Raw genomic sequence first — 14,081 nt, forward strand, 5'->3', positions numbered from 1 at the left:
GAATTTTTGAGAGCCGGGCCTGAGCTTGTTGGGCTCACGGTTTGGGTCTGAGGAGACGGGCCTGATTTTGTGGCTGGGCTCAGACATGTATATATATATATATTTTTTTTTTTTAGATAACATATGTTTTTTTTTTTTTTTTTTCAAAGAAACTGTAATTTAATATATATATATATATATATATATATATTTAGATAACATATGTTTTTTTTTTTTTTTTTTTTTTCAAAGAAACTGTAATTTAATATATATATATATATATATATATATATATATATATATTTAGATAACATATGTTTTTTTTTTTTTTTTTTTTTCAAAGAAACTGTAATTTAATTTTGTACAAAGAAAACTGCAAGTAATTTTGTAATAAAATTGACCTTCACCAATGAGACTTTAATCAAATCCCTTTTTTTTTTTTTTTGATGTGACTGAACTCGAAATCGAATGCTCGAGCTGCCTACGTACCCTTCCAAAGAAAGAGATCAAGTCAAAACGTAGTTCAAATACATTTTTTTTTTTTGGTATTTTCTTTTGGTGTCGTTTGCAGTTTCAACTCGTGCAGACAAGGAGTGTTGGTGTCGTTTGCAGTTTCAGCTCGTGCAGACCGGGAGCGTTGTGCCATGCAGTTTAGGCTCGTGCAGGCGAGGAGCTTTGGTTCGTGCAGTTTAGGCTCGTGCGAACAAGGAGCATTTGGTGCCGTGTTGCAGTTTCAGCTCGTGCAGACCGGGAGCGTTGTGCCATGCAGTTTAGGCTCGTGCAGGCGAGGAGCTTTGGTTCGTGCAGTTTAGGCTCGTGCGAACAAGGAGCATTTGGTGCCGTGTTGCAGTTTCAGCTCGTGCAGGCAAGGAGCGTTTAGTGCAGTTTCAGCTCGTGCAGGCAAGGAGCTTTGGGTTGTCGCCTTTTATGCTCGTGCAGACCAGGAGCGTTGGTGTTGCCTTTTATGCTCGTGCAGACCAGGAGTGTTGTGCCATGCAGTTTAGGCTCGTGCAGGCGAGGAGCTTCGTGTCCTACAGTTTAGGCTCGTGCGGACAATGAGCTTTGTGTCTTGCAGTTTAGGCTCTTACAGACAAGGAGCTTTGTTGAATTTGTCAAGCAATTTTGGAGAGGCGTTCCTCACAATCTTCATAGCAAGGAGCCTTGACCGAGTGATTGAAGAAGTCTTCGGGTAAGAAATCACGCATCGTGATGGGGATGGACGATCTATATGTCGAAATTTCATCATCTTCAACACGTTCACGTTGCTTTGAAGGTTGACAATAGCTGCTTTGCCCCCTTTCCGATTGGCGGACTTGTGGAGGAGACGTATGCTTCTTGTGCAATTTCTTAGGAGTGACTTGAGTCCATCCTTCAATTTTGCTTGTCTTGGAGGATGCCCCCAGCGGTTGAGGTGAAAACTTCGAGTCGGAAGAGTCAGAAGTGATGGTGGTATAGTTTGACTTCACCACATCGTCAAGATCTAGCTCGATGATTCCTTTTTGAGCCAGCTTCATGATAAGATCTTTCAGTACGAAGCATTTTTCTGTCGGATGACTGATGAAGCGGTGGAATTTACAGTACCTTGGACTGTCGGTGCGATTCATCTCTTCTGGCCGTCTGCACTCAGGCAAGCCGATCACCTTCTTTTCCAGCAAGTCTTCTAACATGGCAACCACATCAGAGTCGGGGAATGGATAAGTTTTCTCCTCGAGCTCCTTCAAAGTGCGTCTACGCATCTCTTGATCACGAAAGCCTTCGGCTTGAATCGCCTTGCCTCGTGTGGAGATTTTGACGGGAGCTGTGTTGACCGTCATCGCTTCCTTGGTGGGTTTCCATGCAGCCTTTTCCACCTTTGTCCCAAGAACTTTGTCGTTCTTGTAGTCGGCGATCGGTTCTTTCTTCCCATGATGGGCGATGCTCAACTCCATGTCATGGGCGCGAGTGGCCAATTCCTCGAAGGTCCGTGGTTTAATGCCTTGAAGGATGTATTGCAAACCCCATTGCATGCCTTGGATGCACATCTCGATTGAAGAGGTTTCCGAGAGCCTGTCTTTACAGTCGAGGCTTAGAGTGCGCCATCTGTTGATGTAGTCAATGACTGGCTCGTCCTTCCACTGCTTTGTGCTCGTTAGCTCTAGCATGCTCACAGTGCGGCGGGTGCTATAGAAGCGGTTGAGGAATTCCCGCTCTAATTGTTCCCAGCTGTTGATGGACTCAGGTTCTAGGTCTGTGTACCACTCAAAGGCGTTTCCTTTCAGCGAGCGCACAAACTGCTTAGCAAGGTAGTCCCCTTCGGTCCCTGCGTTGTTGCAAGTTTCAACAAAATGGGCAACGTGCTGTTTCGGGTTTCCTTTTCCATCAAACTGCATGAACTTTGGTGGTTGATAACCCCTTGGCATCTTCAGGGCATCAATCTTCTTGGAGTAGGGCTTCGAGTAGAACAAGGAGGTATGTGAGCTCCCTTCGTACTGTGCCTTGATGGTGTTGGTGATCATCTCCTGCAGCTGCTGGATAGAAAGAGATCCCATAAGTGCCGTTGCTTGGTCTGGCTCCGGCTTCGCATCATTTTTCTCCACCTGAGGCTCCTCTTCTTCGTCCTCTCTTCTCTTTAGTGGATCATTCTCTGGGTCGGGTTTATCGCCGTCCTGCGCCTCTAGTCGATTGACGAGTGCTGCAATTTGCAAGTCTTTTTCTTCCACAGTTCGGGTTAGCCTTGCAATCGCTTCATTCATTTGAGCTAGTTGTTCTTCAACGGAGGTAACGCCAATAGTCATGACTTGTGCGACCAATAGACGTGACTTTCCTTTAGATATCCAGGATGCTGATGAAGAACGTCGTTGGCTGCTTTGGGATGTCATCTTGTGTGCCTCAGCATCATGCTTCGGTGCCCCCAGCGAGGTCAGGTTGATGATAGACTCACACCTTGGATGCTTCCCTTGCTCTTTTAGCGGCACCAATTTTGAAATGGCATGTTGAGGAGCGGTTGTGGCGCCAATGGATTGTCCATTTGCGGCAGAAGTGCTTAGGATCCTTCCCTCAGTGGTTGCAAGAACGGCTTGTCCCTTGCTTGATGCCATTGACTTTGAGGTGTGCTTGGATTCCTTGAACGGAGAAAGAGATGAGAGGTAGAGATCGTCCCACTGGGCGTGCCAATTTGTGAACACGGAAAATTCCTGAAACGAAAGAGACAAGAACAACGTGCACAAACAGATATTTGTGTTTGATGATTTTGGGTTACAATCTCTCTCTATTTTGATCCTCTGATTCGATCTCCGTAAGGTGTGTATTTGTGGATGTGTGATTGATCCAAAGGGCCGTTGGGCTTGATCTAAGGATGAACGTTCTTCAAGGGCCGTGGACTTGATCTTGAAGGTGGATTTGAGCGGATCTTCAAAGGGGCTTTTGGGCTTGATCTTTGAAGAACAGTGATGAACGGATCTCCAAGGGCTTTTGGGCTTGATCTTGAAGAACAGTGATGAACGGATCTTCAAGGGCTTTTGGGCTTGATCTTGAAGAACGGTTGGATGTGTGGATTTGTCGACGTTGTTGATCCAAAGGGCCGTTGGGGCTTGATCTTGGATGAACGGATGATGAACAATGGTGTTTTCTTCAAGGGCCGTCGGGGGCTTGATCTTGAATTGGTGGATGGTTGATCCAAGGGCCGTCGGGGCTTGATCTTGGAAGAACAATGAACGAAGAACGAAGAACGAAGAACACTTTCTTCAAGGGCCGTCGGGGCTTGATCTTGAATTGGTGGATGATTGTTGATCCAAAGGGCCGTTGGGGCTTGATCTTAGGATGAACGATGAACGAAGAACGCTTTCTTGATTCTTCGGGAACCTGGATGCTTGAGAGCTTCGGAGTTTCAGAGCTTCAGAGCTTCAAGAGTTTTGCCTAATGATTTTGGTTCCCCCCCTCTAAATGAATGAAATTGGGCTTGTATTTATAGAATTTTCCAAGGCCTAATTTTGAATATAATATTCCAGATGAAATAAGTCGTTTCTGCTAGGTGTTGACACGTGTCCTATTTGATGACTTTTCCAACTCATTTCAATTTTCGTTGAGTCACACGCTACGTGTAAAATTTATGTAATACATGAGCGTTGACACTTTGATTTATCGGTCAACATTTATTTACCGAAATTTCGAAATTCCTGAAACGAAAGAGACAAGAACGACGCGCACAAACAAATATTAAAATGTTTTGATGATTTTGGGTTACAATCTCTCTCTATTTTGATCCTCTGATTCGATCTCCGTAAGGTGTGTATTTGTGGATGTGTGATTGATCCAAAGGGCCGTTGGGCTTGATCTAAGGATGAACGTTCTTCAAGGGCCGTGGACTTGATCTTGAAGGTGGATTTGAGCGGATCTTCAAAGGGGCTTTTGGGCTTGATCTTTGAAGAACAGTGATGAACGGATCTCCAAGGGCTTTTGGGCTTGATCTTGAAGAACAGTGATGAACGGATCTTCAAGGGCTTTTGGGCTTGATCTTGAAGAACGGTTGGATGTGTGGATTTGTCGACGTTGTTGATCCAAAGGGCCGTTGGGGCTTGATCTTGGATGAACGGATGATGAACAATGGTGTTTTCTTCAAGGGCCGTCGGGGGCTTGATCTTGAATTGGTGGATGGTTGATCCAAGGGCCGTCGGGGCTTGATCTTGGAAGAACAATGAACGAAGAACGAAGAACGAAGAACACTTTCTTCAAGGGCCGTCGGGGCTTGATCTTGAATTGGTGGATGATTGTTGATCCAAAGGGCCGTTGGGGCTTGATCTTAGGATGAACGATGAACGAAGAACGCTTTCTTGATTCTTCGGGAACCTGGATGCTTGAGAGCTTCGGAGTTTCAGAGTTTCAGAGCTTCAAGAGTTTTGCCTAATGATTTTGGTTCCCCCCCTCTAAATGAATGAAATTGGGCTTGTATTTATAGAATTTTCCAAGGCCTAATTTTGAATATAATATTCCAGATGAAATAAGTCGTTTCTGCTAGGTGTTGACACGTGTCCTATTTGATGACTTTTCCAACTCATTTCAATTTTCGTTGAGTCACACGCTACGTGTAAAATTTATGTAATACATGAGCGTTGACACTTTGATTTATCGGTCAACATTTATTTACCGAAATTTCGATGTCTACAAATGCCCCCACTTCAAGGCGCGTCGTATACATGTGCTTGTCACGTGTAGGAGATGCGTTTTGAAGTCCCTTAATGTAGATGTCGATCCAAGGGCCGTCGAGGCTTGATCTTGAATTGGGCTGGATATTTCTTCAAGGGCCGTTGAGGCTTGATCTTGAATTGGGCTTGAGATTTCTTCAAGGGCCATTGAGGCTTGTTCTTGAACTTTTGTTTGAAATTTCTTCAAGGGCCGTCGAGACTTGATCTTGAAGGTTGAAATTGGACCACAAGGAGTTTCATGTGGTAGATGATCTTTGGCTTTGGTAGTGGGTGAATCGGCACGTATTTTGTTGCGCTTGTTGACTTTCCACAGCTTTGATCTTGAACTGGGTTGGAGGATTTTCTGGATTCCTCCAATTGTTGATTTTCCACAGCTTATTCTTGAACTAGGTTTTGATTCAAGGGTGGTAGACACTTGATCTTGAATCGGACTTGTGATTTCCTCAAGGGCCGTCGAGGCTTGATCTTGAATTTGGCTGGAAACTTCTTCAAGGGCCGTTGAGGCTTGATTCTTGAAGGTTGACTCGAACACATGGCAAGCAGGCACGAGGTAAAGGTGACAACCTGTTTCTTTGTTCAATCTTTCTAATTCACACCTGAGCAGTTTGGTCAACGGTATGATCTTCAAGATTGATGGGCTTTTCTTCCAGTCGGTGACTTGATCTTTAAGGATTCGATTCAAGGGTGGTGAATCGACACGTGCAGCTCACAACGCCTAGTAAGTCGACCCAAGAATTTGAGGGTCAAAACGAGTCCTCCACACATAGTGATTGCAACTTTGATGATATGAGATACTTTTGATTTTGAAGAAGTAGCGGATGAATCGGCACGTGCTTTGTGCTTGTCTCCACATGCTTCAATGTATCATTTCCCTTGCCTTATCTATTCTTCTGGCAGAATGTGGCATGTGCTCGAGTTTCTCAGTTCAGACTCCTTCTGCTGAGTTGATTGTGCATGCCGCATTTCCTTATTTGTTCTCCAGGCAGATGTGGCATCTTCTCGAGTTCTTCAGCTCGGACTCCTTCTGCTGAGTTGACTGTGCAGGCCGCATTCTTCTCTGCTTGTTTCTTCAGCACGTTGTCTCCACATGCTGCAAGGTATCATTTTCACTTGCCTTATCTGTTCTCCAGGCAGATGTGACAGCTTCTATGGAAGTACAGCAGCAGTGGGAGACGAGTACTCGAGAGCAGTGCTAGGCAGGCAATCAGGGAAGGGTTCCAAGCAGTCGGTTCCTTACCCGAGTTTGAGTGGAAGTTCCGGCATATTGTTTTCTTTATCCTTGTCTTTGTAGGTAGGAGCAAGGACAAAGGAAACGACAGGGAGAACGCATGATATGAGATACTCTTGCTTTCTACCCTGGTGATATGAGATACTTTTGCTTTGAAGTTATTGGCTTACAGAGGTACCCCAAGGAATAAGGAACACTAAGTGACTCGAGAGGCTTCGTTGGGAAGGCATTCTCGGAGATGAAGAAAGGTTCTGTATGTCTGCCTCGCTATGGAAGGTGAAGGTGGACAGTTATAGGAGGTCCCTTAATACCTGTAGAGGTACTATTCTTTCACTTGTGTCGGCAACTAACGCGTGATTGAACAGTAAACTTTCATGTGCTTTCTCCTTCATCGAAAATCTTCGACAAATTGCCTGTGATTTGCGCAAAGTTGAGTGTGCATATGACAGGTGATGATGCGGCTGAAAAAGACTGGCGCCTCTTCGATATCTGGGATCGGTGCTTCGACAAATTACCCGTGATTTCCGCAAAGCTGAGTTTGCGTGTGACAGGTGCCGACGCATCTGGAAAAGCAAGATGCTTCTCCGATTTCTGAGCTTGCCTCTTCGATTTTTGAATGGCCTCTTCGAATTCTGAGCTCGCCTCTTCGATCTCTGAAATCCCGTCGAGTGCTGATTTTTATAGAGGCACGCAGTTCGTTTCAAAGCACACTTGAATTTTCGCTTGTAGAAACTCCCTTCTTGTACTTCTAAGATCTTGATTTATCCGACCTCTTCTTCCTTCAACACCTTTGAAAATGTCTGGACCCTCCGACCGTCGTTTTGATTTGAATCTTGGTGAAGAGGCAGTCCCGCCTTCTCCAGACAACATATGGCGCCCATCCTTCATATCCCCTACTGGTCCTCTTACCGTTGGGGACTCGGTGGTGAAGAATGATATGACCGCTGCGGTGGTGGCCCGAAACCTTGTCACCCCCAGAGATAACAGACTACTTTCCAAACGGTCTGATGAGTTGGCTGTTAAGGATTCTCTGGCTCTCAGTGTGCAGTGTGCAGGTTCTGTGTCTAATATGGCCCAACGCCTATTTGCTCGAACCCGTCAAGTTGAATCATTGGCGGCTGAAGTGATGAGTCTCAAACAGGAGATTAGAGGGCTCAAGCAGGAGAATAAACAGTTGCATAAGCTCGCACATAGCTATGCGACAAACATGAAGAGGAAGATTGACCAGATGCAGGAATCTGATGGTCAGATTTTACTTGATCATCGGAGGTTTGTGGGTTTGTTCCAACAACATTTGCCTTCGTCTTCTGGGGCTGCACCGCGTAATGAAGCTCCAAATGATCAACCTCCGATACCTCTTCCTTCTGTGGCCCCGCCGACCGCCGAAGCTCCGCCTGCGCAACCTTTGTGAAGGCTCTCTCTCTCTCGTTTGATTTATGTATATTTGCAATTTATCAAAAAAAATTAATAAATGAGCTTTATTTCTCTTGGTGTCTATGCACCTCTTTTTTTTTTTTTTTTTTTTTTTTTTTTTTTTTTTTTTTTTTTTTTTTCAGATAATTTGCAATTCATTGAATAAAGAATTTTCACGTCACATTTCCACATGCCAGTAATCTGGTCTTAGGTTTTACAAAACATAGATACCCATCCGGAGATTCAAGTAAAAAAATTTCACTGATACAATGGGCACGTTGCCCAAGGGGGGGGAAGGGGAAGGGGGGAAAGCCGCTCCATCAAACCGAATACAAGTAATTTAATATATATAAATATATATATATATATAATAATGGTAAAGGTTTTGGGTGAAGCTGTCACATGTGACAAAAGAAAAAGAAAAAAAAAAAACAAAAAAAAAAAAAACAAAAGAAAAAAAAAAAAAAAAAGGGGGGGGATGGTTGTACAGCGCCAAAAGAAAAAGAAATAATATATATAGATATATATATATATACACGTGTGTGCACATAAAAAAAAAAAAAAAAAGAAAAGAAAAAATTGCATTGAGAGAAATAAAGTCCATTTTATTTATTTTTTTTCTGGAAATTTTACATATGCATTATACATACCTTAAAAAAAAAAATTAAAAAAAAAAAAAAAAAAAAAAAAAAACAAATCAAATCAAATTTACAAGAGGGGATCTTCAAGGACGATCAGGTGTCGCCTCACCACTCGGTAGAGCTCCAGAAATGAGAGGCGCCGGAGATTGACTGTTTGAAGCCACACCACTCGGCGGAACTCCAGGAAAAGGAGGCGCCAAAGGTTGATCATTTGGAGCTTCATTACGCGGTGCAGCCCCAGAAGACGAAGGCAAATGTTGTTGGAACAAACCCACAAACCTCCGATGATCAAGTAAAATCTGACCATCAGATTCCTGCATCTGGTCAATCTTCCTCTTCATGTTTGTCGCATAGCTATGTGCGAGCTTATGCAACTGTTTATTCTCCTGCTTGAGCCCTCTAATCTCCTGTTTGAGACTCATCACTTCAGCCGCCAATGATTCAACTTGACGGGTTCGAGCAAATAGGCGTTGGGCCATATTAGACACAGAACCTGCACACTGCACACTGAGAGCCAGAGAATCCTTAACAGCCAACTCATCAGACCGTTTGGAAAGTAGTCTGTTATCTCTGGGGGTGACAAGGTTTCGGGCCACCACCGCAGCGGTCATATCATTCTTCACCACCGAGTCCCCAACGGTAAGAGGACCAGTAGGGGATATGAAGGATGGGCGCCATATGTTGTCTGGAGAAGGCGGGACTGCCTCTTCACCAAGATTCAAATCAAAACGACGGTCGGAGGGTCCAGACATTTTCAAAGGTGTTGAAGGAAGAAGAGGTCGGATAAATCAAGATCTTAGAAGTACAAGAAGGGAGTTTCTACAAGCGAAAATTCAAGTGTGCTTTGAAACGAACTGCGTGCCTCTATAAAAATCAGCACTCGACGGGATTTCAGAGATCGAAGAGGCGAGCTCAGAATTCGAAGAGGCCATTCAAAAATCGAAGAGGCAAGCTCAGAAATCGGAGAAGCATCTTGCTTTTCCAGATGCGTCGGCACCTGTCACACGCAAACTCAGCTTTGCGGAAATCACGGGTAATTTGTCGAAGCACCGATCCCAGATATCGAAGAGGCGCCAGTCTTTTTCAGCCGCATCATCACCTGTCATATGCACACTCAACTTTGCGCAAATCACAGGCAATTTGTCGAAGATTTTCGATGAAGGAGAAAGCACATGAAAGTTTACTGTTCAATCACGCGTTAGTTGCCGACACAAGTGAAAGAATAGTACCTCTACAGGTATTAAGGGACCTCCTATAACTGTCCACCTTCACCTTCCATAGCGAGGCAGACATACAGAACCTTTCTTCATCTCCGAGAATGCCTTCCCAACGAAGCCTCTCGAGTCACTTAGTGTTCCTTATTCCTTGGGGTACCTCTGTAAGCCAATAACTTCAAAGCAAAAGTATCTCATATCACCAGGGTAGAAAGCAAGAGTATCTCATATCATGCGTTCTCCCTGTCGTTTCCTTTGTCCTTGCTCCTACCTACAAAGACAAGGATAAAGAAAACAATATGCCGGAACTTCCACTCAAACTCGGGTAAGGAACCGACTGCTTGGAACCCTTCCCTGATTGCCTGCCTAGCACTGCTCTCGAGTACTCGTCTCCCACTGCTGCTGTACTTCCATAGAAGCTGTCACATCTGCCTGGAGAACAGATAAGGCAAGTGAAAATGATACCTTGCAGCATGTGGAGACAACGTGCTGAAGAAACAAGCAGAGAAGAATGCGGCCTGCACAGTCAACTCAGCAGAAGGAGTCCGAGCTGAAGAACTCGAGAAGATGCCACATCTGCCTGGAGAACAAATAAGGAAATGCGGCATGCACAATCAACTCAGCAGAAGGAGTCTGAACTGAGAAACTCGAGCACATGCCACATTCTGCCAGAAGAATAGATAAGGCAAGGGAAATGATACATTGAAGCATGTGGAGACAAGCACAAAGCACGTGCCGATTCATCCGCTACTTCTTCAAAATCAAAAGTATCTCATATCATCAAAGTTGCAATCACTATGTGTGGAGGACTCGTTTTGACCCTCAAATTCTTGGGTCGACTTACTAGGCGTTGTGAGCTGCACGTGTCGATTCACCACCCTTGAATCGAATCCTTAAAGATCAAGTCACCGACTGGAAGAAAAGCCCATCAATCTTGAAGATCATACCGTTGACCAAACTGCTCAGGTGTGAATTAGAAAGATTGAACAAAGAAACAGGTTGTCACCTTTACCTCGTGCCTGCTTGCCATGTGTTCGAGTCAACCTTCAAGAATCAAGCCTCAACGGCCCTTGAAGAAGTTTCCAGCCAAATTCAAGATCAAGCCTCGACGGCCCTTGAGGAAATCACAAGTCCGATTCAAGATCAAGTGTCTACCACCCTTGAATCAAAACCTAGTTCAAGAATAAGCTGTGGAAAATCAACAATTGGAGGAATCCAGAAAATCCTCCAACCCAGTTCAAGATCAAAGCTGTGGAAAGTCAACAAGCGCAACAAAATACGTGCCGATTCACCCACTACCAAAGCCAAAGATCATCTACCACATGAAACTCCTTGTGGTCCAATTTCAACCTTCAAGATCAAGTCTCGACGGCCCTTGAAGAAATTTCAAACAAAAGTTCAAGAACAAGCCTCAATGGCCCTTGAAGAAATCTCAAGCCCAATTCAAGATCAAGCCTCAACGGCCCTTGAAGAAATATCCAGCCCAATTCAAGATCAAGCCTCGACGGCCCTTGGATCGACATCTACATTAAGGGACTTCAAAACGCATCTCCTACACGTGACAAGCACATGTATACGACGCGCCTTGAAGTGGGGGCATTTGTAGACATCGAAATTTCGGTAAATAAATGTTGACCGATAAATCAAAGTGTCAACGCTCATGTATTACATAAATTTTACACGTAGCGTGTGACTCAACGAAAATTGAAATGAGTTGGAAAAGTCATCAAATAGGACACGTGTCAACACCTAGCAGAAACGACTTATTTCATCTGGAATATTATATTCAAAATTAGGCCTTGGAAAATTCTATAAATACAAGCCCAATTTCATTCATTTAGAGGGGGGGAACCAAAATCATTAGGCAAAACTCTTGAAGCTCTGAAGCTCTGAAACTCCGAAGCTCTCAAGCATCCAGGTTCCCGAAGAATCAAGAAAGCGTTCTTCGTTCATCGTTCATCCTAAGATCAAGCCCCAACGGCCCTTTGGATCAACAATCATCCACCAATTCAAGATCAAGCCCCGACGGCCCTTGAAGAAAGTGTTCTTCGTTCTTCGTTCTTCGTTCATTGTTCTTCCAAGATCAAGCCCCGACGGCCCTTGGATCAACCATCCACCAATTCAAGATCAAGCCCCCGACGGCCCTTGAAGAAAACACCATTGTTCATCATCCGTTCATCCAAGATCAAGCCCCAACGGCCCTTTGGATCAACAACGTCGACAAATCCACACATCCAACCGTTCTTCAAGATCAAGCCCAAAAGCCCTTGAAGATCCGTTCATCACTGTTCTTCAAGATCAAGCCCAAAAGCCCTTGGAGATCCGTTCATCACTGTTCTTCAAAGATCAAGCCCAAAAGCCCCTTTGAAGATCCGCTCAAATCCACCTTCAAGATCAAGTCCACGGCCCTTGAAGAACGTTCATCCTTAGATCAAGCCCAACGGCCCTTTGGATCAATCACACATCCACAAATACACACCTTACGGAGATCGAATCAGAGGATCAAAATAGAGAGAGATTGTAACCCAAAATCATCAAACACAAATATCTGTTTGTGCACGTTGTTCTTGTCTCTTTCGTTTCAGGAATTTTCCGTGTTCACACAAATATAATAAAATCTAACCGTAATGATGGAGATATCGTTAACGGAAATGATTTTTACACACTATTTTTTTCTTCTCGATACTCTATTTATTTTTGCCTCTTCTTGATTCTCCTATAATTGATTTGTTAGACTTAAAAGACAAAAAATCAATATAAATTTGCAGGAGAAAGAAAAACGACGTTCGAAAATCATTTTATGGGTTGTATACACCACTGCTTATGCAAAGTTTGCATTTTTTACAGATTGCAAATTTTTGCAATCTTTACATTTCTTACATTAATCAGACATCAAAGGAAATTTTCAATCCGTACATTTCTTACAAAAATCATACATCAAAGGAATTCCTTACGTTCTTCACCTTCACATTCCCAAACAAGTCACTGTAAATTCTCAGGAACACCTCCAAAACTTCTTTCACAATCCTCACCTTCTTCTTTCCCGCCAACATCTTCACCAAAGCCACCAAAGATGGGGCTTTGGTCGAGATGAAGCTGCTAGGTTTGGTGGTGGTAGAGTGGAGGCTGTGGAGGAAATTTGTGGGTTTTTTCAGGGACTTTAAAGACTGAATTGACGAGGCTCCGAGATGTGGTGGAATGGAGGGTGGGGGCGTTGAGGGTTGAGACAGAGCTTGAGAAGGTATCCATGAAGGAGAATAAAGTGGCGAGGATACACGTCAACAAATGAATTTGGCTATTGAAGGCATATACTCATTCGCTCTTCCTCTGTTCTTTATTTACCTCGTTCATGACTTCTCTAACTTCAAATAAACGTACAAGTGAATTCCGACATATCCTTAATGGATTGTTGTCATGCATATGTATTGACGTCCACTTTGTTAGCCTTGTAGGCTTCCCAAATTACATGTAAAGCAATAACTTTATAAGCACCGATCAAGCAACAATAACTATTAAGCATTGGTCTATGTTCCCTCCTCCACTTTACCAAACATTTTGTCAGTGCAAACATCACAATTTGAGGTCATCACTTGTATAGTAGTTTCTGTGTAGACAAAAAAAAGCATACAGAAGATTTTCACATGTTGGAATTTCATTGGGTCACAAATATGAAATGTGGGAATACAAGTATATGATAAATGACAATACATTATCCAGTGCTGTTTTAAGTTTGTATGTGACAAGTTTAAAATTTTATACACTGATAAATACTAAATTTGTTTAAGATGAGTTTTTTTTTTTTTAAAAATTAAAAAAGGGGGACAACTAGTGGTAAGACACGGTTACTCACAATTTCTGGGCCCGATAAGGCTATGGGAATTTCACCCTACCCATGGCCTTAGTGAAGCAGATTCACCAGCTCGAACCCAAGACCTCCCACATTATTTTTCGTTTATTTGGGAGCCGAGTCCGCACCCTTACCACTGGGCCACTTGCTGGAGTTTTTTTTTTTTTTTTTTTTTTTTTAAGATGAATTGATTCATGATAAATTGTTAATAGAGAAAATTTGTAGCTTTGTCATTCAAGATTTAGAAATATAGTCATTTGAGTCCCGCTAGAGCAATGCTTGAATTTGAATCGACTTGGGTACAAGGCCGACCCAAACCAAGTGCGAGTTGAGCAACTGTCCTAGGCCCAAAAAAATTAGGGGCACCAAATTGTTAGGGTGACATTGTAGACATCGAAATTTCGATAAATAAATGTTGACCGATAAATCAAAGTTTCAACGCTCATGTATTACATAAATTTTACACGTAGCGTGTGTCTAAACAAAAAATCAAAATAAGTTGGAAAAGTCATCAAACAGAACACGTGTCAACACCTGGCAGAAACGACTTATTTCATCTGGAATATTATATTCAAAATT

Source organism: Malus domestica, chromosome 07, assembly GCF_042453785.1.
Source record: "Malus domestica chromosome 07, GDT2T_hap1".
In the NCBI taxonomy this organism is placed as follows: domain Eukaryota; kingdom Viridiplantae; phylum Streptophyta; class Magnoliopsida; order Rosales; family Rosaceae; genus Malus; species Malus domestica.